Source organism: Onychostoma macrolepis, chromosome 10 (assembly GCF_012432095.1).
Source record: "Onychostoma macrolepis isolate SWU-2019 chromosome 10, ASM1243209v1, whole genome shotgun sequence".
NCBI classification, from domain to species: Eukaryota; Metazoa; Chordata; class Actinopteri; order Cypriniformes; family Cyprinidae; genus Onychostoma; species Onychostoma macrolepis.
Window position 1 is genome coordinate 4964598 of NC_081164.1, and position 27034 is coordinate 4991631.

At 36.3% G+C, this 27034-nt stretch overlaps 1 protein-coding gene across 4 annotated transcripts in view; it reads left to right on the plus strand.

Annotated features, from left to right (window-relative positions):
• The first annotated feature begins 598 nt into the window (after positions 1-598).
• erbin (erbb2 interacting protein) overlaps positions 599-27034 on the plus strand; it is an 84085-nt gene continuing 57649 nt past the window's right edge. For all 4 annotated transcript variants that reach the window (XM_058790179.1, XM_058790181.1, XM_058790180.1 and 1 more), the window contains exon 1: positions 599-1017. The gene's annotated coding sequence lies outside the window, so the exon portion shown is untranslated. The remainder of the gene's footprint in view (positions 1018-27034) is intronic.

Below are 27034 nucleotides of genomic sequence, written 5' to 3' on the forward strand. Positions count from 1 at the left end.
TTGTTCGCTTCCGACCGGAACGCGAGCGAGCTTTCTCCCGTTGCCTTCAATTGGGAGAGAATAATTCGTTACGAGGGACTCACAATTTCCATTGGTTATGGTTTAAACTGTACGCCTATCAGCTGTTGCTCTGTGTTGGGGTTCCATGGAGGCCAACTGGACCTGATGCTTTCCCCCCAGCCTTAGCACTAGCGTTGAGAAGTAAGATTCATTTGAGCGAGTCGGTTCGTTCGAACGATTCATTTCAACAAACCGAGATTCAAATGCGATTCACTAATGCGTTGAATTTCTCACGCAGTTTTACCTAAAGGAGTAGTGAATAAATATTACAGTTTGTAATGGTGTTTTTTTTTTTCACCAAAAAAAAAAAAGGAAAAAAAAGAAAGGAAAATAGTAATACTATTTTGGACATAGTATTTTTGAAGCGCGTAGTAACGTTTATGATTTTAATAATAAATTCTTAAACCCCGATTACACCAATCACGATAACAACATAATCGTTCTAATTTCAGAATCGTAATCGTCTTTACAGAATCAGGTCGATCGAATCGTTCAAAAGAACCGATCAGAAGAACGATTCGCAATCGAATCATTAGCACAACTGTAGTGCAGTCAGTCCAGTGCTTGAGCGCTGCTTCACTGCTCCATCACTTCAGTGACTGCTCCTCCGCGTCTCAATGTAAATTAATGATCTCGGCGACCTTTTTGGTCGCTCTTTTTATTATACGGACTCTTTTTCTGTAATTCTCTCGTCTCGTCGAAACATCTTTGTTTTGTACCAGCAAGAAAACTTCCCAGCAGCTGTGGGCAACTTTCCGTCGCGCGCTGAGGTGAAGAATGCATTAGCTCGCTCAGCTAGCAGCAGCTTTCTTCGGCTTTCCAGCATCTAGCGCTGCATTTCGGGGGGGTTTGTGATGTTTTTCCGTGTCTCCAGTCGTGAACTAACCCACATGGATTAGCTGGATGGTTTTTATCCCTCGTAAATGAAAGGAAAATAACGGAAAGGTTCGGTATAAGGTGAGTACAAGACATTTTATTTGTCCTTCAGCGTCTCGCCTCAGTGTTTGGTGTCTTCCTCAGTGTTAGCCAGATCATGCTAAGAACGGTGGCGGACGTTTTTTTGTTTGTTTCTAATTCTACCTTCCTTTCAAATCCAATGTTTTTCTGTAGCGTTACATAATTCAGGGTTTGTTTTTAATTTGTACATATTAATACACCCGCGGGTTTTTACAATATAGCGAGTAAAGCGAGTGTAATATCAGGCATGACTGACTAACGTTAGACGTATGTTTACGGTGCTCTGTGTTGAAGCATGTGTAACGTTATATCACAAAAACATCACATTTGAATTGTTTTTTAACGAACATAAAATGTGTTATCTTAACAATCTTGACAAATATGGGGTTTAAACGTTAAGGTGCAATACATTAACCACCATTTCTCATAAACATCCTGTTTTCTTTTCTGTCTGCTTTTGAAAGGACAGTGTGGTTAACGAGGCACATCTGCTGCAGTGTCTCATATATTGTGTTTGATGAGTAAATTACTGTCATTTTGTCTCTTAACATCACTCGGATACATTAGCGTTTCATGCCTTTGTTTCACAATCACTTCCTGCTCGGAACAGGTTCTGTAGGTGAAAACAGGGTTTCTGTTGATACCTGGCTCTTACTAAGTGATCTGATTAGTGTGTCAATGCCATTAAAGGCTTTGAGAGTGTAATGATGGAAATCAGTGAATCAGTCCGGGCACACGAGTTCAGCAATGACTCCAAACATCTGACAGTCTGTTGACGCTCTGTTGTGGGTTTCTTCTCATTTTAGGCCCCATTCAAACTCATGATGAAGGAATGAATGGGTGTACTGCGTCCATTGTCATGGGATGCTGAAAAATGCAATCAGAAATGACCCAGAGGGAACTGTTATTACTCAGAGGTTGCTCTCTCATAGCTTTCATTTTTTTCAGTGATTTATCACCTTGTAAGAATTATGTAGGAGAAATATAAACAGTTGATTAGATCGTGTAAACATGTGGCCAAGTTTATTGTTGCTCTACTAAATTTTCTGAGCAAAATCCAGTGATTGGAGTGAGTATTGGCAAAGTGAATTTCACTTGGACTACACTGAAAAATAATTGTACAAACAATTTTCCTTCAGAAATTGGTAAAATGTTTCATAGAAAAATGACAAAGAAACGACAATTAACACATTGAATTAAGCATGAAATTTTGAAGTTGAAAATCATATTTTCTTAGAAAAGAATGACTTTGGATGTTAATATAGTTGTCATTATTCCTGTATTATTCATTGTATTTTTCACGTCTGGTCTCGCTTTCTTTTGAAATTTCTGCTAAAACCTTTAATACAGCGATTGTGGGAGAAATATTGTTCATTTTGAATAATGAGTCCATATTGAAATATCTAACATTTGATTGCAGATGCTCGTATCTTTGCAAATAAGCACAAGTTGAGACACTGAGAAAACCCAGACATTTGAGATCCTGTAATTGTGAAAAACCTGAAAATATGAGGGAATAAAAAAAGAAAAAAAGAAAGTGATTTCCAGACCTGGAAAAATTGTGTTTTTAAATAGTAGTTATTATTTAAAAAGAAATAATAATAATAAATTATAGAATTAAATAATTAAGTAATTTCTAAACCAGATTTTTTTTGTTGTAGTTTTAAAAAAAATTTACCCTAGAATTGGAAAAAAAAAAAAAAAAAAGCTTCTGGCCTTAAAAGAATAATGCTTTGTTTGTTTTTGTTTTTTAATAGTATTTTTTTCTTCTAAAATTTAAAAATAATAACAAAAAATAAATGCTTTCTTCCCACTTAAATGTTATATTATTTAGAAAAATACTCTTACTCTTACCGGTTATTGTGAATGACTGTAAAAGTCATTGAAATTCACTGGATGAAAAATGTGGGAATCCTGCAGTGGTTTCTCTCTCGGGAGAAAGTAAAGATACCTTCCATTCAATATCATTGCTGTCAAGAGGAAACAGTTAAGATATAAGAGAGCTCCTTTGTGGTTTCTGGTTCCTATGGGCATTTCTATTGATTTTACCCCCGATATCAACAGGGTTCTGGTTTGATTGCTGTTGGTCCAGCGGATCGTTTTAGCAGGTGATAAATGGAGCTAATAGGATAAAATGGCTTCAGGGAGATTATTGCCACTTGCTCGGCTCATCTCCCCTATGGCTAATCCCTATTTTCTGCATCCAGTAGCAAACCGATTGGAACGGATCCGGCGAGAGTGAACTTTAATTCAGTTCAGGGTTTGTCTGTAGGTTACACCGTATTGTTTTGAGCATTTCAATTAATGAGGTCTCTTTGAATAAATCACAAGGATTGGGTTATTTAACAGACCTGAGCTGAAACCCTGTGCTCTTTTCTTATGGGTTGTGATCTGCTGGCTGCTTAGTCAGTAATTCCAGGGCAGGTGTATTAGAAATGCAAACAGAAGAACTCTCTCGTCTAAATAAAGAATAACAAATGTGCACCTCAGATGGCTCTTTATTCAAGAACAGATCTAACAGTCTTGAGAAACGTGGAAAGGGTAGTGTTCAGTTTAATATAAAACCTGAACATCACTTCATTTAGAAAAAGTTTCATTTATTTCTTGTGCACGGGTGTTCATTATCTCACATGTTTGGCAATCACAATAGCCATATTGAGCAGTCTGTGCAAAATACCATATCCCACAATGCAATGCACTCCACATGACCTTCCTTTTGCAGTGTGACAAATGAACCAGAAGTAATATCAGCTGTGATTTCTTCCATCTGAGAACATCTTTTTTTTTTACTCTGGCAGGAGTTTATGCTCAAAAATAGATTATAATAACCATTTTTTTTGCTGATATAATAACCACAACTGTATTAAGTATGCAACTTGGTGAGTTTACTTGACACCAGTATACCACACTACAGTATGTTAATAGGTTCATAATGCATTTTTTGCATTTTCTCATGTTTTAATTTTAGCAGTAAACCTCTGTAGCGAAGCATTTAAAAGGAATTATTGCATTTTAAAAGATGAACTAGTGTATTGTGCTTTTGTTTGATTACCACAATTTTTGATAATAAATCTGTAATAAGTTATAAATTCAGAAAAAAAACATAGGGCCCATAATTTTATTTTTGTAAAATTGTTTTTCCATAAATTATATTATTCAATATTTCAATTAATTAGACATGCATTTTGATGACTAAAAATTTAATTGAACCATTAAAAGAGAAATTCAAATCTGAAAAATTCCAAAAAATAATAATTAGGGAAAGAATGAAACATTTATTAGGGCCCTATATAGGCGACTACACAGTAAGCAGCAGAATGTTATTTTGTGAACAGAGGCTAGCGACATGAAGAAGCGACATGGTGCTTTTGAAACAAGCCACTAAGTAGATCCTGAGATGATCGCTGTATTCAGAACATTATATGGTGTGGATGTATTTGTAGCTCGTGCAACGAGAAATCATTTTCAGATCTCCTCAAAGATTGGCTGCTATTCATACTGCTGCTTTACACATGATACACTCATTTATCTGAGTCATCATGCAAAAAGTGTTCTCCCTGCAGCACTTTATCTGCTTATTTTTAGAGTTGAATAATAAAACACGGGTGACACTTTACAGTATGGTTACATTTGTTAACATTAACCTTGAAATGTGTTCATGTTATTTAATTTACTTGAGCTAACAAATGTATTGGTCATTGTTAATGTTAATTAATTCATTGGTTAATGTTAACTAATGGGACTATATTGTAAAGTGTTATGAAAATCCTAATAAAAGTCCGTACTTCTGCACTGGAAGCTCCTGTCAAATTACTTGTGTGTGTAAACGTACTTGTTAAAAAAGCTCTTCTGATCACATCTGAAAATATTTATCTTGGTGTTTTTTTTGTTATGCAGACGGTCTCAAATATTGTGTTCACAAACAAAAAGTACCATAACCCTGTTGTGGTTTATTGACCTGTACTGTGGTATTACCATGCTTTTTTGGGCTTTGTAGCACAGTCATACCATGCTATTCTTTGAATTACTTGGGAGTACCGTGTAATGATTTACCATCTGTTACCATAGTGCCACAGTGCCTTTCTATTGTTATTATTCTCCCACCTAGGGGTGTGCGATATGATGATTTTTGATCGTGGACGATAAAAATGTCTCCACAATCTACTTTTGAAGAAATATCGTAGTATCGCGCTACAGCGCACATTCTGTCAGCTGCAGTTCTGGCGCCGCCGTATCAATAAACTGTACAACGCCACATACATTCACATCAGTGTTAACTCAGCGGTAGAGTTACTCTCACGGGACACTGCACTTATTTGCAATCACAAAAGTACATTATCTGCATCTGCTTTAAAACCTTACTGGTTAATCGTTTCATTCACGCTCTCGTCTGACGTACACTTTTTCTGAGCCCGTACACCCGAAGTGCGACCATTAAAAAGCGTGTTAAACGGCGCCTGATTACTGAAGTTATCTTTTACACTAATACTGTCAAAACACACAAGGTTTGCATATAGACTCAGTTGGTTATGTCTAAAATGAAAGTAAACAGTTGAGAGAAAAACGGATGCGTGCCTGTATATTAGATGCGTGCAGGTCTTAAAGGGACAGAACTAAACATGCTGCCGACTGTAATTAAAGAGATGGTTCACCCTAAAATTACATTTCTGTCATTATTTACTCACTCATATGTTGTCCCAAACCTGTATTAATTTATTTTTTGTGCTGACACAAAAGAAGATATTTTGAAGAATGTGGGTAACCAAACAGTTGTAGGTCCACATTGAATTTGATAGAAGGAAAAAATACTATGGAAGTCACTGTGGACCAGCAACTGTTTGGTTACCCGCATTCTTCAAAATATCTTCATTTGTGTTCAGCAGAAGAAAGAAACTCATTCAGGTTTAAAACTAATTTTGAGTGATTAAATGATGATATAAAAATAAAACACTATGCCAGAATTGACAGACAGATGACAGAATTTTTATTTTTTTAATGTTAAAACAACAAAACGCAAAGAGAAAAAATAATAATACAGTTGCTTTAATAGGAATCAATCTATAAAGTGTTTTATTTTTGTATTTGTTCATTCAATTTCTTGCATGCTCCTGCTAAATATGCCTATTGTACCTGAAAATAAAGCACATAAAACAATAAATAAATTGTTTTATTTGTATATTTTATATTATATTTGTAATGTTTGTTTTTAATAACAAACATAAAATAATGACAAAGATTTTTATCTTTGCCCGCTTTGGCCTAAATATCCACCATTCTTTTTTATATTTTGTTACCTTGAAAGGCTTTGTCTTTATAATAGGGAAATTATTTAGGCTGCACTGCTCAGACAAAATAGTAAAACCAACATGACAAAGAACAAAGAATCGTGATAAAATCGTGAAATGATATTTTTGCCATATCGCCCACCCCTACTCCCACCTCATAGTTTTACTTAGAAACAAGGTTCTGTCTTACAGTCAAGTGATTTATGAGCACTTTGAATCAGTTCGATTGAATCTTCCAAAAGAATCATTTGTGGACGGAGAACAAAAAGAAATCTTTTATATCGCTTTAGTCAGGCTGTTGCGCTCAATAGATTCAGATCAAATGACAAAGATTTTAACAATGGAAAATAAAGCGCTCGAGTCATTCTCATTCTCCTCATGCCAAACTGCACAATTAGAGATTTATCTTGTCTTCCACGTAACCCGTCTTTTCCTCTTCAGAAATGTGTGCTGCTGCAGAGAAAATATTTAGACTGATCTTCTAGATATGTTTCACTGATGTGTGTGTGAGACAGAGATACGTGTAAGTGCTATGGAATGTTTCTATTAAAATCAGGCGAGTGAGAGCTGGAAACTCCTCTCTGAGTGTTTCTGCACATTTAGAGCCCCTCACAGCACCGACACTTCTGCTGCTCCATAGACTTTGTTCCCACACTAAGCGTCATGTGATTGCTCTTTGAATTGCACATTGGCTTTGCTTCGTAAATGACTCATACCTCTCGTATACAATAAGTTCCCATCAGGCAGTTGGGCAAACACTTAATTTAGAACAAGAAATAGTTTTTCACCGAGAGCTTTTAGTGATTGTTAATACTGTGGACGTGGTTTCTGCATACATTGGTCACCTTTGAGAAGCGCTTCTGTGTGTTACAGTGGGACTGGATATACACTACAGGTTTCAGAGAATGAAAATGAAAATCAGTTATGTAAAGTTTAGCTACCAAAGATAACAGGTTGATGTTTGAAACACTATATATATATATAATGCTGTCGATCAATTAAAAAAAATTAAGTAATCGCACATTTTTTCGGAAATTAATAGCGATTTAATCCCACCTAACATTAAAGTTTTTAAATATACTTTTATATTACAACAATTTCACATTCAATCTTCAGATTAATGTACAAACAACATATTTTTAATATTTGTTTAATCACCTCTTTTTTATGACTGGACGTCAGTATCACTGATACCAAGTAATACTGATTTCCTTATAAAAACTTTTCCTCTAATATTTAGCCATTGACTATAGCCATTCAACATTACATTATAATTTGAGCAGTATAATAATATTCTTATTCGCAATCACAAAAGTACATTATTTGCGTGCGCAAAGCCTTGCCGGTTAAAAGTTTCATTCGCGTGCTGTCCTGACATGCGCTTATTCAGAGTGCGTACACTTGAAGCGTGCATTCACTAAGAGGTCGGTCAAGCAGCACCTGATTACTTGGTTATCTTAGTTAACGTCTGATTGCGCTAATACTGTCAAAACACACAAGGATTGCATATAAAAACAGTTATGTCTAAAGTAAAAGTAAACATTTGAAACGGATGCACGCAGCTTTTAAAGGAACAGTACTGAACATGCTGCCGATTGTCATTAAAGGGAAAGTTCACCCAAAAATTTAAATACTGTCATTATTTACTCACTGTCATGTTGTACCAAACCTGTATTAATTTCTTTCTTGTGCTGAACACAAAAGAAGATATTTTGAAGAATGTGGGAAACCAAACAGTTGCTGGTCCTCACTGACTTTGATAGTAGGAAAAAAATATATATGGAAGTCACTGGGGACCAGCAACTGTTTGGTTTCCCACATTCTTCAAAATAACCTTTGTTCAACAGAAGAAAGAAATGCATTCAGGTTTAAAACAACTTGAGAGTGAGTAAATGATGACAATTTTCATTTAATGTTAATAAAATAAAACGCAAAGAGAAAAATAACTCCCTGCTCTTGACTGAAGAACTTTAATACAGTTGCTAAAATTCAGCAGGTTTAAAATAACTTGTCACATCATATCTTTTTGCACCTAATAGTATCAATAAGTACCGGTATCGATAAGCAGTATCAGTATCAGTATCAGTATCGATACCCATCCCTACTGTTGAGCCAAACTGATTTTCATAGCTGCATCTCTTCAGGCCATTGTCATGTTCAGCTGTACTGGGTGAACACACACGTTTTCTCTGCTTCCATGATCAAACACACTGAAAGATTATTGAGCATCTGAGACAAATGCATCCTGTGTTTGCTTTCAGAACGTTCTGCATTTTGCATTTGGTGAGTTATGTAAAAAATGATGTGGGCCGTGTAATTTCTTTCAGTGAAATCTACAGCAAATCATTATGTGAGTCTTTGCTTACCTTTAGAGTAGAGCTCAAGGTTTGCCATTTCTGTTCAGAGGAAAGTCATGGCCAACTACTCTCTTACGTTGTCAGCTGTTTTTGTACAGCGAGGCCATGTGCTTGCGATTTGTTGGCCAAACACTCACAATTGCATACTTGTGTAAGTACATGTCTGGCCTTGGATAACTCGCACTCTGTATTGAAAAGATTTGCCTGAAGTGATGTGTGAATTAGTTATAGTATGGCCGTGTGTGAGTGTGTGTGGCACACGCACAGATTTCAGGCAGATGTTGTTGTGGCTGGTGCTTAGAAACAGTTTCACACAAAACATATCATTATTAAATCAGAGGGAGGGCAGAAAGAAATAGCCAGATGTATAATTTTTAGGTCAGATGTGTAATTTGTATTCATCAAGTTTGTTTGGAGTCACAACTGGCTTAAGTGTGATTTTATGTTTGCACCTCTCGCGTGTTCGTTTGTCATCGGCGCTGAAGGGGTTTGATGAGGTCAGCTGTGGAAATGGCTTATGATGGGCAAGTGCTGATGACTCTGAATGCAATGTTAAAAACACTATATAAAACACACATATTCTCTGTTGTCTTTTTAAATGCAAATAATTTAAAATAATAAAAATAAAAATATTTAAAATAAAATTGCTGTCATTTATTCATGCTTTTTTTGTTCCAAACCTATGATGTTTTTTTCTTTTCCTTTCAATGAAAGTGAAAGGTGACGGATGCTATTAAGCTTTAAAAACGACAAAAAGCACCATAAGACTAGTCCATACAAAGGAACAGACTGAAATTTAGGCCTAAATCATCATTTGACCTCAAAAACAAAGACTTTTAAATGTTTCTTGTGCTCATCAAGGTGGCATTTATTAGACACAAAATTCTTCAGCATCATTACTCCAGTCTTCAATGTCACATGATCCTTCAAGAAATGCTGATTTGACAGTTTTTGCTGCTGAAAATATTTGTGACATACAAAATACAAATTCCTTGGGGAATATACAAACTCTTTTGCAATATTTCTTTACGGTCACTTTCAATCAACACATCCTTGCTGAATAAAAGTATTATTGTCTTTCAATATAAAAAATCTTACTTGCCTCAAACTTTTGAACAGTAGTTTATATTCACACATATATATATATATAAAATGTCGGCATGCCAAATGCCATTGGTTCTCATCTGTGTTCAGGCAATTTAAATATGAGAATTGAGAGGTTAAGAGAAGAAGATTTTCAGTGCATGGCGACACAAAATTTTGTGTGAGGAACAGAACAAAATTACCATATGACTTAATGAGACTTGAAATATAGTCCATAAGTCTTTCCTTTTTGGTGCAAATCTTTGCAGCTTGACTCTATCTATCTATTTTTATATATATATATATATATATATATATATATATATATATATATATATATATATATATATACATACATACATACACACTTTCATTGTATTAAAAAATCAGGACATTCTGCTAAAATATCATCTTTTGATGACGTGATTTCAAGTAAATGATGGCAGTTCTTATTTTCGAGTGAACTTCCTTAAATTCTGCAAAGGTAGATTCTTGCTTGCAAACAGCTATTTTTAGATCACAGTGTTGCCAAATGTCCTTCTTTTGAGCTAGTCATGTTTTATCGTTATTGTTTCTTGGAAAGCCACTGTGTGGAAACCATTTTTCGAAGCAAAATAAGCTCACTCTGCTTGCAGACCTGCTGAATGGATGTTTATATTGTGTGAGGCCCGTAGCATTTACTGGGCGACATCAGTTTGTGTAACATTTGACATTTGAGTCTGTCCGGCAAATCTCACATCTGTGCCGGCAGCTTTACTCCGTCGACACGCCTGTCTCTGTGACCCACTTACCCCAACATCTGCCTCTCTTTTCCCCACCGTGTGGCTGCTTTAGCATCAAACTCAAATCCTGCTTATCGTCAGCCTCTTTCAACGCCGTACAACGCAAGCAAATAAAAGCTAATGTGACAATCTCACTTTTATGACTGTAAACACGGATTTAAGATTGAGCGGCATGAGCGTTTTCCTCTGATGAAAGGGCTTTGTGGTTTATTCTAACGTTTGTTTCCGCGTGTGAAAACACTGGTTGAAGTTTGCTGGGTTCCGGTTGAAAGGCCGGCTTTCTGTCTTTATCTCACACCTATGTGGGTCAGTGACGTGATGCTCGTTGTATCCTGTTTGTTAATCAAATTTCAAAGTTCTCTCTCATGCAGCAAGATCTGTGAGTAAAGACAATTGCGAAACCAGTTGTAATGCCACATTTCTGCATTCTTAGATAGTGTAATAAGATGCAAGTCAGATATATTGCTTAGCGCAGTGTAACTTCTCAAAGGTTCGGTACGGTGATCCGGTTACAGATCCGGTGTGCTCGTATGTGTGTGTACTGACAGTAAATCTTTAACGCACAAGAGGCCGATAAAAGGACCTGGGAGGAATTAGAGCAGAAGTAAGTGACTGTCAGACGGACCAATCGCTGCAGTTTCAGCCCTTCCTCCTTCACAGCTGCACTGCTTCAAGCACCAGGACCATGCATGCATGTCGTATAGCACGCCGTGTTTAGGTATGACCAACAGAAATGTGCACAGGACTCTTTTGTTTCGCTTTGAAGTTTGACTCCGTCCAACCTGTGGTGTTTAACTCTAGATTTGCGTAGAGACTGATTTAGAGGTGCCATTTCCTGTTTCTCATGCACACAGTAGCTGTGCTTTCAGCAGGGAGTCTTAATATGCTCCTCTGTATGTGGCACATCATAATCAGAATGAAAAGTGGATGGGTGGTCGATTGAATTTTGCAAATAATAACATTCACAAATGGACTGGTTGTGTTATTAGATGTATTTTTTGTTTAAAGGACTTGGTTTACTCAAAAATGAAAATCTGTGATCTTTTACTTGTCTTAAACCCATATGACTTTCCTTCTTACATGAAAAGCAAACAGAGATTTTTTTCAATAAAATATAAAAAAAGCAATTACCAAATACAAAAAGTAATTTTGTTTCTTCTAATTTTTGTCATCAGTTATGTACATTAGGGTGTTTTGTGTTATATTTTCAGTTTAGTTAATATTTATCTCATTATTTTAGTGTTGTGTGTTTTCCTGATGGTGTTTTGCTTTCATGTGTATGCCCACTGTCTATATATGAGTATTAGCCATGTTTTTATGTACAGGTCATTTACGATAAACTTATGATGATTTATCATGTGGCTTATAATGTCAGTAATCAGTACATTTTAAGGTGAAAAGCAGATTTTAGTAGTTCAAGTAGACAATCATATTAACATTATACAGTTCCTCGAAATCTCCCCTTTCACATTTTTCATGATTTTAACCTTGCTGGCCTCCTGCTACCAGAAATGTTATGCATAGTTTAATCCTACTAACCTCTGTGCCCTGAAAACACCTCTGTTATCTGATTGACTTTCACTTTGTGTTGTATTTGAACCATGAGCATATTAAAGAATGAACATCATAACCTGACAGTGGGAGGCTAAAGGGTGTTTATTTACCATCCATGTAAGATTATGGTGATTAATGCTGCTTATTGCCTGACTTGGTACTGTCAGCAAAAGCTACGTTCAAAACAAGTGTGCAGTCTGTTCGTCTTCCAATAGGTTTCATGGACTGAATCACAAGATAACGTTGATCGTGGCTCAAAATAGTCATTGAGTTTGCTGCGAGTTTGCCATCACCATTTGTATAGGATATTACATTTACATTTACATTTATGCATTTAGCAGACGCTTTTATCCAAAGCGACTTACATTGCATTCAAGTTACAGTTTTTTACATTTTATCAGCTCTTGCTTTCCCTGGGAATTGAACCCATGATCTTGGCGTTGCTAGCGCCATGCTCTACTATTTGAGCTACAGGAAAGCATCTTAAGCAGGATATGTTTTATAGACTTTAAAACGTTTTGGGGGTGAAAGGAATTGAGACGTGCCCAAAATCAATTTCTACTCAGAGCAAGCATTTTAAAAGCTTCAAGAAAATAGTATCGTCATGTATTTATGGCAGCTGTTATGAATGACTGTTGCTCAGTCATCAGTCCAGGGGAAATGATTGCAGTGTTTGAGTATGTATTGATTTGTTTGCATAGCCATTGATCAGTTTTGTCGATCAATGCAAATTCAGAAATGAACTGCCATTTACAGTCCGTATTGTACAGTAATGTCCATTATCGCCGGTTCAGATCACATTGCAGAAAAATGAGCTTGTTGGTGGATTGTGTTTTCTTTGGTCAGCGTTTGCATCGTCAGCGACGGCTTGTATTTCCAGGGTGAGAGAAACGGCACGTCTACAGTTCTGCTTCTGGCTACACTGTAACTCATGAAGGAACGTCAGACATTTCCATGATTTTTTTTCCCTTATTCCAGATCCATTCAGCCAGCATTTCTCATGACCTATCCAACAGTCTCTTAAAAAAAACAAGTGTTTAACCACAGCAGCGTGTGTCCCTGAAGCACTGTTCGTACGAGACGTATCGCTATCGTCTGATGGAGACGCGAGACGTTACAAAGCAGAAATGAAGCCAAGCGTGAAGACGCAGTCTCCTGTAGAGCAGTGGTTCCCAGGCCCGGAGCTGCAGGGCTGCCTTGACCTTTGACCTCTCTGTGGTCATTAAAACTACCTCTCTGGACCTCAGACATCAGAAGTATGTCACCGCTGCCGTTAACTTGACTTCTACTGCCCTCAAGCATTTTGGATTAATGACAGTGTCTGTAGACAAGCCAATATGAGTAACGCAACGGCGCATGCCTCACTTTTCCTCGATCTGGCTTGAGTAACGCTGTGGATATGAAGGAGTGATACGTGACATGACATATCCACACCACATGTTTGTCTCGTGTTTGCAGTGTGTTATGCATATTTGAGCTTTTATTGAATGATTTTAGTCATGTTATTGAAATGGTGATTAGACTAATATTGACCAGATTAATTTTATCGATTTTACTACTAGCTTTACTAGATGTTCCATAGAAACAACAAGCTTATTTCTGGTGATGTATGTCAGACTTCCACAGTGATTTAGTCTGTCCTTTCACATTCAAATTTATTTTGACATGCTTTTGTCTGTATTTGTCCGTTCAAGTGCAAGATGCAGAAAGAAACTCAATTCGGGGCTCGTGCATTTCCTGGGACACTACTCTATGTGTGCGCATTGTATACAGTTGTTTATTGCATCTTCTTGCGCTTGAATGCTTTAAAATCGCTTGAAGGTTCAAATTGGTAAGGTGCGTTACAGCGCAATAAGACGCAAATGAGGAATCAGTTCTGGGCTTGTGTGTTGTTTGAGATGTGGCTTTCTTTGTGCTTGCTGTACACAGATGCAGTTTTTTTGCACGCCTTTTTGCACTTGAATGGTTTAAGATCAGTTAAATTATTAAATTGGCAAGGCTTGAAAGCACGTGCTAGTGATAAACTTTTTTAAGGATGCAGTAGAAACAATGCTGTTTCATGCTTTCAGAGTTGTTTACACTGTTAAAGAGTTGGATTCTCATGCCAAGCATGGACAAAGTTTCAAAAACAATTTGGACGTATAACGGAGTATTTCTGTGCCAAAAATCTTACTTCTGGGTTCGTACAAGTTCCGGAGAGTTGTTTTTGATCATGGCTCTTGCTGATGTAAACGAGGATGGAATTCTGTGTTTTGTTGGTGATCGGCACTCAAGTGCTCTTTAGCTCCGCCCACGGCACGCCTCCAGGAGCTCGGCTTTTTTCGGAGAGAATCATAAAGCTGTATTTTTCTTTTATAAATATGATAAAACTAAAGACTTTTTGGAGATATTAAGGATGCAATACTACTCTATAGGTACTCGAGATTAACATGAGATTGGGTGAAACTGTGTGTGTTATGCCCCTTTAATATTCTGTTTCACGTGAATGACTATTGTATTCCAGTATGGCAACTTGGATTCAGTTTATGATTCCAGATAAAGACTACTGAAAGACAAAGTGTAATGTACACACACGTGCCTCTTTGATCCTGCACTGTGAAGCCTCACATCACACTGAACTCTGCAGGACGTCCAAGTATGAGACTTTGAGTTGCATTAGCATATTGCAGTAGTGTGTTGGCATCCATCTGTTAGATTCACCAGGAATGAATGGGAACACAACATAAATGTAGCTAAACTGTCTGATAAGTAATAGAGAATATTTGGATTCATGTATTGTTTAATGAACACAACAAACACATTCAACAGGCACTTGATGTCTCTTGGGAATGAGATTATTTGGATAGAGTCGTTAGTATTGCAATATGTTATTGCTCTTTTCCAAATTCTCTTCCTGGCATTGACTTTCGCTTTCTTGTTTGCACTACACCACCATTTTGTACATCCGTTCATCTTCCAGACTCCTGCTGTAGGTCTTTATGCAGCAGATCCAGGCAGATGGTAGACATGTTACCCGCACGCAGTCAGCAGGCTGAGAGACACCCTCTGTGGCCGGATTTGGCAAACACAGCGCTTTCCAAAGGCAAGGGAACGCCGTAGCTAAGATCACTGTGCCAGCCTGAATCGTTTCCCTGTTTTCTTCAGTCTGCCATTTTCCTTACTAGGTCATTGAATTTTAGATTTCTGACACATTGTTGACACAACGTTTAAAAGGAAAGCTTTTATTGGAAATAGAAATGTTACATTATAAATGTCTTTACTGTCACTTTTGATCAGCAAATTACAACAACACAAAGTTATTTTGCACAATATGTGCACAAAATTCACAAAAACAAAGATTAGAAGAATAGTTCAGCCAAAGTTTTTTGCTGAAAATGTACTCACCCTCAGTCCATCCAAGATGTAGATGAGTTTTTGTTTCTCAATTAGGATGGATTTGGAGAAATGTAGCATTACATCACTTGCTCACCAATGGATCCTCTGCAGTGAATGGGTGCCGTCAGAATGAGAGTGAGAATGAGAGAATCATGCACCATTTAAAATAAAACGAAAAAAAAAAAGTCCAGAGCATCTCTAAACAAATAATTTGGCAGCTGTTCGGACTCATTCTGACGGCACCCATTCAGTGAAGTCATTGGCGAGAAAGTAATGTAATGCTACATTTCTCCGAATATGTTCGCATGAAGAAAGGAACTCATTTACATATTCGATGGCCAATTTTTTTAATCATATAATTTTTATTTTTCTTTGTTAGGGGAATTTTGGAAATGCACATTTTTAACGAACAGGCGACGTAAATGCCATTGTTTTCATGATGGGAATGTTGCTGAAGGAGGAAGAGGGTCTGTTTTATCTTGGGATGGAGTGGGGGTGGATGATGTCAACCTCCTCATTCCTGCCAATGTGGGTGGCTTAGATTAGATCCTCCGAAAGAGACACACATGAACACATGAACATATGCTGGTTTCATCAAACACAAAATTGCAGCCAGGCTACCACATAATGCTCAGCTGTTTCAAATAATGTTACTTACATCATGTAAATCTCTCAAATAGTAGTTACTCCTGTGTCGTTCCAAACCTGTATGACTTTCTTCTGTGGAACATGGAATTGGATACTTGGCAGCTCGTAGATGGTTAGTGTGCTGCGTTAAACTCTAAGAATGACAGAAATGCACTAAAATAGTCTTCTGAAGTGCCATTAAATCTCATTTCACTTCCAAATATGAGAATGAACTACATTGTTGTTATCGGTAGCAGTTCTTTGTCATTAGCAGTGCAGCACTCCAGTGAAAGAGCATTGGCTGTTATTACAGGTGTGAGTATATCTGGAGTCTGTTTTGCGAGATGCCGCTGATGGCTGTCTGTACGACGATGAATTACAGGCTGTTTTGAAGCCCTGTTATGGCTCAGGCTGTACACTGATACTATTTTTCCATAGCAGGGTGGTTGGTGCTGTTGAATATTAACCAGACAGATTTAATGTCCAGTTGTTTAGCGCAGCGGCAGGCTGTCCCTTTACGGACAGATTATTATCAGCACACCTCTGGTACCTCTCAGTTTATTTACCAGATCCAGTAGCCTGCAGTTGTTCAGTTGTAAAATAATGCTGTTTTGATGTTTTATTTCATGTTAAGCATCATCATTATTATTCATACGAAGTATTGAAATTTGGCATGTACACTACCGATCAAAAGTATGTCTTTTTTTTTTTTTTTTTCTCTCGAAAGAAGCCACTTCTGCTCACTAAGGCTGCATTTATTTGATTAAAAAATAAAACGGTAAAATTACGAAATATTATTACAATACAAAATGACTGTTTTGCGTTGTCATATATTGTAAAATGTAATTTATTCCTGTGATTGTTTTTTTTATATTTGTAAAATATCTTATATCTTAATGTGTATGAAATTTGCTATATGAATAAACTTGCCTTATGCTCCTTAATATTTTTATGGAAAGGATTCTTTGGTGAATAGAAAGAACAGCATTTATTTGAGATGGAAATCTTTGAGATGGAAAACTTTATAATTGTATTAATTCTAATTTATTGTCATTTTGATCAATTTAATTTAATTTGTGTTTTCGTAATGAAAGTAATCATTTCTTTTAAAAAAAAAACTCTCAAAGTTTGAGTTAATATTTTTTAACCATTAGAAAACAGAGTTGTTTACAGTTCAGTGATGCTGGTTGATTTTAAAATTACTTATTTAATTTTGACATTTTAAAATTTTTAGTTTAGTTTTTTTTTTTTAAGCTATTTATTTAAATGATACAATTCTGTGATTTTAATTGATTTATTTGAGAGAGAAACTTTGTAATTGTCTATTGTAAGTTATTGTCTGAACCCACTATTGTTTGTGTTGAATTCAGAATGAAGTATTGTCATGAACGTTTAAGGATGGTTGTTTTGCCGTTGTGTTCACTCACTGTAGTTTTGTATTGGAAAGTGTGGGCCCTGGAGGTCTGAGCGGTGCTCTGTTTCACAGCCAGGATGAAAGCAGCACTGCTTGCGGTATGAAACTGTTTATGGTGCTCCGGGCCAGAGACGTTCCTCAATGCAGCCAGTAGCCACTTCTGGTTTTCCTCTGCTAATCGTCCTGTGCTTACAGTGTGCAGATCTCAGTGTCGAGGGGTAACCAATGCTGCTTTCTTCCACTAACACTCTACTTTTTCCAGCAGGTAGTGGTGTAGAGTGACACAAGTGCTATATGTCACTGCTGTTTTTGTCACGTTGTATTGTCCACACACAGCTTCACAGCTGAGCTGAAAACACTTTCTCCTAAAATGTCTTCTCTCTTATGTTAGGTCCAGTCAATGTGTTCATTCGGCCGGTTCATGTAAATGAACTGATTTAAAAATCGACTTCATTTAGTTTGTAATTATATTATGATTTTAAATTTATCTCTAAATTGTCTCCTTTAAATAGCTACATTTTGTAGATTTTAGTTAGCTAGATACTGTTTCAGAAGAGTGGCTGGTTTCTTTAAAACTGATTTTATTTGGTTAGTTTGGTAGGCTACAGCTATTGGTTTCTCCAGTGCTGTACTGTAGCCACAGGCCTGAGATCAGTCTGCTCTTTGACTTACACATGAGGTGTCTGGTGTTTGACCTCATGACCCAGACTGCCTTTAGGACAGAGGTTTTCTTGACCTTTGGTTTCAGTTTAAATGTTAGAGAGTTTGTCGTCTTAAAGGGACTGTTATGTTCATCTCTTCAAGGCCGTTCTCATTCTCACTTCCTTTATCATAACATGCCTCCCTGCAGCAGTGGCATCCGGTGTTCAGCAGTCCTCACACTCCAGATAAACGTGGAAAGACGCTGTATACTGCATTTTTTTTTTAATTCATTTATTATTATTTTTTTACTGAATTACTCCCTGAATTAATATTTTAATTATTTAAAAAGTGATGTCAGTTAATGGTCACATGATATACATGTGAACATCAATTTTTAGTTTAAAATTATTTTAATTTGACTTTGATAGAATTATTTTTAGTTTTGTATAGTTTGTTTGTATTTAAAGTATATTTTTTTTAATTTGACAACTTTTTGATCTACTTTTTAGTTGTTGATTTTTGATTTTCTTATTTTTTAATTTAATTTAACATTTTAATTGATTTTTAGTGAGTTATTTTTGGTTTTATTTTAAAATTACTTATTTTAATTTTACATGTTTATGATTTAAAAATATTTAGTAAGTGATTTATTTTGATTGTTTTGTATTTTAAAATTATTAATTTAATTTTACGATTTTATGGTTTATTTTTAGTAAGTAATTTTTTAATGGTTATTATTTTAAAAAATTTATTTTCACAACTTTTTTTTTTTTTTTTAAGTTTGTGATTTTTGGATTGGTTTTTATTTTAAAATTATTCATTTTAATTTTACATTTTGTAATAATTCTGAACTATTTTCATGAACTCTTGAACCCCCTTCAGTTCCCTCATGGACCTCCAGGGAGTCGTGAACCCCAGTTTTGTGCATTACAGTGTAAGTCTGTTTTTGTTGGTTTGTTCTTGGTATGAATTGAAGATGATGTGAGAAACAAAAGTTCCCACTTCCCAAATGTTTGCAGACACTGCAAGGCCTGTGTCTATATTTAGCAGTCAGCGCGAAATGGGGCATGTTGTTTTTTCATGTATTTATTTATTTATTTTTAAAATGAATGCATGATATAACAAGGAAGCATTTTCATCTCCATTGCTGAGGGTCACTTGAGCGCAGTGGATAAAACGGATCACACACTTAAAAGACGTGCTGTGGATAGAAATGAGGCATGATGTCTATAATGAGCCCATTTAAATAGATTTATGAGGGACGACTTCGTTATCTCTGTCCCTCCAGTAATAAATGAGCCAGAAATCCCATAGGCTTACACTGACAGACCAGAATATCATACAGACTTGTGGGTGGCTACTTTTGACTTGAGACAGTAGGCAACCACCTAGAACACCCTAGAAACAATCGCAACACCCTAGTATCCACACCAGAGAGTTGTGGTGGTGGGTTCTGCATGGACAAACACCAAGAGATATAGATATGTTTTGTTGGAGATCTTGGAGAAATGTAGCATTGCATCACTTGCTCACCAATAGATCCTCTGCAGTGAATGGGTGCCGTCAGAATGAGCGTCCAAACAGCTGATAAAAACATCACAACAATCCACACCACTCCAGTCCATCAATTAACATCTTGTGAAGCCAAAAGCCAAAAATTTACCATTAAGATGTTTTTAACTTCATACTGGTAATTCTTGGCCAAAATCCCTGTCCATAATTCATAATAATGCTTCCTCCAGAAAAAAACTTCCTCCATTCTCTGCTGTCCTCTCAAATCAAAATCTGTGAACTGAACTGTTTTGGACTGTTTTCGTTTGTAAACAGTGCTTGACCTGTGCATATTTCTCTCCTGATTCATACCTTTTGTCTGTTGAATTTATATGGAATGTGTAATAAAATGAATGTGAATGGGTTTGACATAATCTGCTAGATAATCTTCAGGTACATTAGTGGTTAATTTACATGAAGATGATATGCTGACCTGAATGTGTCTGTGGTGGTTACTGCACAAGAGGAAGTGAAATGTTTTTCTCTCTTCTGCTGTGCTTCTATCAGAGATGCACATGAAGAAAGGGCAGGAGAAGCTCTATGGCTGATTTTGCCGCTGCTTTGACATTTGTTGTTTGTTTGGAGGGTGTGATAAGTGATGCTCAGTGACCACACAATGGTCAAAAGTTTATTAAAGGAGTTCACCCAAAAATAAACATTTGTGCCACCTCATGCCATCCCAAACTCTATGAATTTCTACAGTGGAGCACAAAATTATTTTGAAGAATGTTTCAACTGCTATTTTCCATTCACAAGAAGGACTATCCTTTTAACATTGAATAGGGTGCAGTAGTCTCACGCAAACTACACTGAGAGTGTGTGTCTGGGAACCACTCCAGGCGTTTATATGCACAGAGGTCAACTCAACGCCTACAGCTCACGCGATCACCTCTAGCCTAAAGACTACTTCATTTGCACTTCTAAAAGCCTCAGCATTGATGCTCTGTCATATTTAGCAGCTGAAGCGCTCACACACACACACACACACACACACACACACACACGTACGTTACTCATGCTCACACTTGCCAGAAACTTGTGAACTGATCAAATGTATCTCTTGTAGGCAATCTGACAGGTTAAGTAAGTGTGTGTCATGTGTCACATGATCCATCAGAAATCATTCTAATATACTGATTTGCTGCTCTAGAAACATTTCTGATTATGGTCAGTGTTGAAAGCAGTAGTGCTGCTTCATATTTTGTGAAAACTGTGAGAATTGTTTTCAGTTCTTGTTTTATTTTTTCTCCCCCTTTTCTCTCCGGGCTCTTCAGCTCCACTGGGGCATCATAACAAGCTCCTTGACTTCCCATTTACAGGATCAAATGGATCCTCACGCTGCCACTGAAACATGAATTTCCTGCTGCCGTATGAACGGGACCCAGAGGCATTTGTTTTTCAGTGTTTTTCCACATTTTCAGCTAATCTCATATTTAATTAAAAGCTCAGCAGCTGACGCCGGTTTAATGCGGGTGTCTTTTGGCTTCGTCTCCCTGCCTGAGTGTGTTTGAGAGAGAGGTGAGAGGATTGCACGTCTAAAAACAGCAGCTCACTCATAATTGATAAGGCCGTGTGGAATAGTGGTCAGATATCTGCCACTAAATGCAAGCGCAGGACTATTAATGAGCTCATGCTGCTTCGCCTCAGCACTGTGGCAAAGGTGTTCAACAGCAGTTTTTACTCACAGGAAGGAGGTTCTGCCTCAGAGTTATGAGGATGGTCGGTCTAGTGTAAGATATTTTGGTGAGATGTTTCAGTGATTCTGCTGGATCTTTATTTTTGCCGTTTTTACATTAGAGCTGTGGTTGCCATTTGACTTTACGGTTTAATTCAGCTTGTTTAATTGGTGTGAATTGTGCACAGGAACAACACGTGAATCATGTGGCTGCAGTACAGTTCACAATTGGTATAAAAGCAATTCTGCTACTGTAGATAATGTATTATCAGTCTCTGCATTCTTCACAATGTATTTGCCTCAGACAAAAGCAAGTGCCATATTCTTTACTTGAAGTAAATGGACAAAACAAAAGTTTTTTTAATTTTTTTTATTTAAATGTCATATTAAAAGAAGGATATATATTTTTGATCTAATTAATATGATGTGCTGATTAATAATAGATTTAATCTCAAATAAATTGGGCTGAGAAATTACCCCCCAAAAGATCCTTTCAAGTCTTTGTGTTCAATAAGAAATGCATTGAGTATACATTACAAAAAGTTATTTTAGAAATAAATATTTTAAGTATTGTCACTGTCTTAATGTTTGAATCATTTAGTAGTTTATTCAACAGATTAACTCAGAAATGAAGCTTTATGACTTTTTGAATGGATCACTGAATCATTGGCCCACTCGATTTGTTAAAAACTGCAGATTTACTCAGTAATGAAACACTGGCGTGTGTTGTTTGGAGATGGACAAGTTTTGCTGTGGCTTTGTTTGGAACATTTTTGTTAGCAAAAGTGAGCCAAAACTTGACAATACTGACAGTATTATGTCTAAAATGTAAATATTAACTTCATTTTTATTGAATTGTTGTATAAAATCAGCATTACATTTGCAGTTGTGCATATAATCGGGAAAAAAAACCTGCATGCAATGTAAGATGAAGAACGGGTCTGAGCCAGGGCTTGTTAAATGCATTAATCATTTTAATATATATATTTACATTTAGTCATTTAGCAGACACTATTAATCCATTAATAAATAAAACAAGTGAAGTATTTATGAGTGAGTCAATGAATCATTCATTCAAACAAACAAACCATTTTTTCTAAATTTTAATATAAAAAATTGGTGTATTTAATATATGTTGAAGATATAGATATATATATATATATAGATAGATAGATAGATAGATATATTAACATGTTTAGTAATTCATTCAAATTGATTAAACACTTTTAAATAGACTGCAGCAATAATATTTTGTCACACATTATTTTGTTTAGTTCAGAATCTTGGGAGAATCGTGATCTCAATTCGAGACAAAAAAAAAATCGTGATTCTCAATTTATCCAGAATCGTGCAACTGTAGCACATAGGTCTGAAGTACTGATTTTAGGTAAAGTGGTGCAGAGCCAGTGGTGGTTTTGTAGGCGAACATTAAATGCCTTGAGTTTTATGCGAGCAGCTATTGGTAGCCAGTGCAAATTGATGAACAGAGGTGTGACGTGTGTTCTTTTCGGCTCATTAAAGATTAATCTTGCAGTGGCATTTTGGATTAATTGTAGAGGTTTGATGGAATTGGCTGGAAGACCTGCCAAGAGAGCATTGCAATAGTCAAGTCTGGACAGAACAAGAGCTTGAACAAGGAGTTGTGTTGCATGTTCCAAAAGAAATTAAAAAAAAAAAAATATATATATATATATATATATATATATATATATATATATATATATATATATATATATATATATATATATATATATATATATATATATATATATATATATATATATATATATATATATATATATATATATATATATATATATATTTTATATATATTTTATTTATTTATTTTTTCAGAATTAATCACACCAAATTAAATCGACATCCCTAATATAACCCCACTTTTTATGTAATGAAAAATAAAGAAACAAAGATTGTAATTAAAAAAAAAAAATTAGATAAAATATTTTTTATAATTTATATAATGCCAAGAGAGGAAATTGTATGAATCTCTGAATTCAAAACATTATATTTTAGAATTGTACCATCTGTGACATTTCCATGTGAATGCTTTTATCTGTTTGTGTCCAGTCGTCTAGCTGCATCTGGGTGGATGTGGAAGCTGAAACTCCGTCTGACATTTAGGGACAGAGACAGAGGGGGTTTGCGGTGATTTGCTGTCCTCTCAAGCTCATATTTCTGTCTTTTGACTCACCCCTGGACGTCCTGCACTGGTCAGTTGACACCGAGATGGATATGCAGACTTTAAGGGACGGTCACAGACAGAACGATGAGACACTGTGCCTAACAACACCCTTTAGCCTTGACCTTACATTCTTAAAATAGAATATTTTTGCCGCCCCCCTAAAATAATGGTAGGGGAAACACTGATATATATGCGGTAATACTGCATACCGCGCTATTGAGCCACTCAAAATTACCGGAAGGGAAATTCCTTAACCGCGACAGCCCTATATGTGACCCTAGAGCACAAAACCAGTCATGAGTAGCACAGGTATATTAGTAGCAATAGCCAACAATACATTGTATGGGTCAAAATTATTGATGTTTCTTTTATGCCAAAAATCATTAGGATATAGCAGTGTCTATTTCATGCACAACTTGAACAAACTTCAGTAGGTTAAGCTGTCAGCTGTGTGGATATTGGCAATATCGTTAACAATTCTCATTTATAATCATTACTAACATGGCTTCTTGTTATCAAGATCTTAGTCTATATGCTGTGTTCTGTTAATGCGTGAACTTCATATTAGCCTGTTTGCAGCGCACTTGCCGTCCAGTAATCACAATAAGCTTTGTGCTTTGTTACTTTTTAATAAACAAAGTATCAGCTTTAACATTCTACCAAATTCATAACAAAATTCATAAAATAAATACGGTTTTGGCGCTCTTTGATGCGGCAGGCGCAATCACTTTAGCGCCTCAGTTCAAGCGGCAAGTGAACCCAGTATATCTTTCTCTACTATAGTACAAAATGAACTTGAATTAACATCAAAAGGTTATAAGAGAGCCTACAGTAAAACTTATTGAAATGTCTCATGTAATCGCTCATTCTGTGTCAAACTTTAGAAAACGTGTAAAGCTTGTAAACAACGCCACATAATACATTTATCTCAGAATAACCATTACTCATCAGTCAGCTAGAAAATTAACTATAAAGAGGAGCATTTTGCTATATTTATTCACTATTGCATATTATTATTTTTACTTAACCTGATAAAAAATGCAAGCTAAAGATAAAATTCAACACGTCATATAAAATTGCATGTTACTAATGAAGAAAAACCGACTGGATGTGTGAGAGATTTGATAACATTTCTATAGGATGCATTGAGGAGGAGCCCAAACTAACACTGTAAAAAGCGATCAGTTGACTTTTCTTAAAAAAAAAAATTGAGGAAACCCGTTGCCTTAAAATTAAGTAAATAAACTGAATGCATAATTGGAGAAATACATTAAGTGAACTTGACAATTCTGAGTTACACTGACAAATAACAGGTGAAAATGTTGTTCACTTTTTATTTTAAGTTGGACTACCTTAAATTTATTAAGCAATTACTTAAGTGTACACTCAGTGGCCAAGTGATGCTTATGGTCCATGATATTGGTACAGATTCTGTGTAATAAACAATTCTTTGTGACTGTATATTTCAAGTGGGAAAAGACTTTAGTTTAAGTGAACTTTAAGTGAACCATAGTTCCCAGGTCATCTACAAGATGGATTAAAATTCTGATAAAGTCAAGAAAAGATTAGACATAAACACATGACAGTATGATTGAAATGTCAAAATGTCAAAAAATAAAAAATAAAATGCTTTTATTCTTATAGGAGCCAATGCCTCCTTACTCGATTTTTATTTTTATTTTTTGTCTGGAGCCCTGAACTACAGTTAGACTAATGGACTGTTTTGCTCAGCTGATGAGTTGTTTATGGTGGCGTAACTGAATAATTTATTGAACCTTCATGTCTTCTCCTATTGCTGTTGTACACAACGTGCTAAAATCACGGTAGCGATTGGCCTCTTGTGCTCACTGCCCATTTTAGTACCTGTCTGAACAATAACCTTTTGAAAATAGGTTACCTAGTTTTAGTGTCATTTCCTGTATGCACTGCTGGCAGAAGAAAACAGACTTTGGAGTCAGACTAAAATATCAAAACACATGCCAAGAAAATCGTCATCAGCACTTCCATATCAGGATCTTATTTTGGTTTCAAACACTACAGCCTAAATTATTGCAAATTAAACAGCTAGTAAGTGAATCGACAAGTGCGGCGGGCCCTCTCATGTCTCCATACACGACAAGACTGCAATGTAGGCTATGCGGCTCAGGCGCAGCTCATCGAGCAAGATCAGATTACCCGCCCTTAGTTCAGAACAGATCCGCCAGGACAATAGCGGTTTTGTTTGCCTCACTGCCGCGAGACCACTGTGCATTGAACAGCACGGTGAGAACCAAAACCAAAACAGTGGAGCAGAACTGGACAAACCGGTTGAGCTGCTTTTGTCACCGATACCAGTGTTTTTTTACCTCTTTTATATCTCGGCTTCACCCTTTCCCAAGTTTACGTTTCTACACTAAGGAAGCCACGTTGACTTTGTCAGAGATCTTCCCCGTCCTGCCTGTAAGCTGGACGTCTCTGAAGCGATCTCGGCCGCTGAATTATTGAGAGAGGCCTCGGCTCCTGCTGTGTCAGCTGGAGGTGGAGGAGATGCACTCGTCAGCCGGTGACAGAATGAAATGCACACCCAGCCTTCCTGCTGCTCACATGTGACCTGTCACCTCTGGGCTGGACTCACGTACACCTCAGCCGATGAACCTGACACCTGACCCCTGCTGTACGCCCGGACACATGTTAGAGTCGCCCGAGAACAGGCCAGATAAGAACATGATGATTACAACACTGATCCTGTATTACAAAGCAACTTGCAAAACAAGCTACTAAACACTTTTTAAAAAGAAAATTGACTTATTTACCTGCCCATCAGCGCTTACTCCAGTCACATGATCCTTCAGAAATAATTTTAACATTTCTTCTTATCCAACAGCTATGCTGCTTCATATTTTGTGGAAACCGTGATAAATTCTTCAACGAATGGAAAGCGAAAAGAAAAAACACTGTTCATTTGAAATAGAAATCTTCTGTAATATTATAAGTTAATGCATCCTTGCTAGATTAATTTGAGTATTAATTTCTTTCAAAAACAAGATGACCTTATTGACCAGTAAATATATGGTTTGCATGGTTTGATGTCGTTTGCATTGTCAGAAGGAACTTCCTTAAGACCATGTGTTTGACTAAGTAGGTTGATGTCCATCAGATGGTCATATATAAACTCAAACCTATCTTAAATATCTATAACAATTTCACAAAAAAGTGTGTTAATCATCAGAGTGCATTGCTATATTCATAATAATGGGAATGTTGCTCATGACAGGTGGTCTGAAGGCTTAAATTAGATTTAAAATGTTGCTTTTTGAAGGGGATGAACTTTTCTGACAGGCTTTAGCAAGCATGCACAATGCGACAAGTCACATCTCTAAATTCATCCCATTTAAGAACTGCCTATAAAACAGAATAGTAAAAAAAACATCTTCAGCAAAGAAAAGTGTTGAAATTACATACAGTAAATTGTGAAATTATCATTTTAACA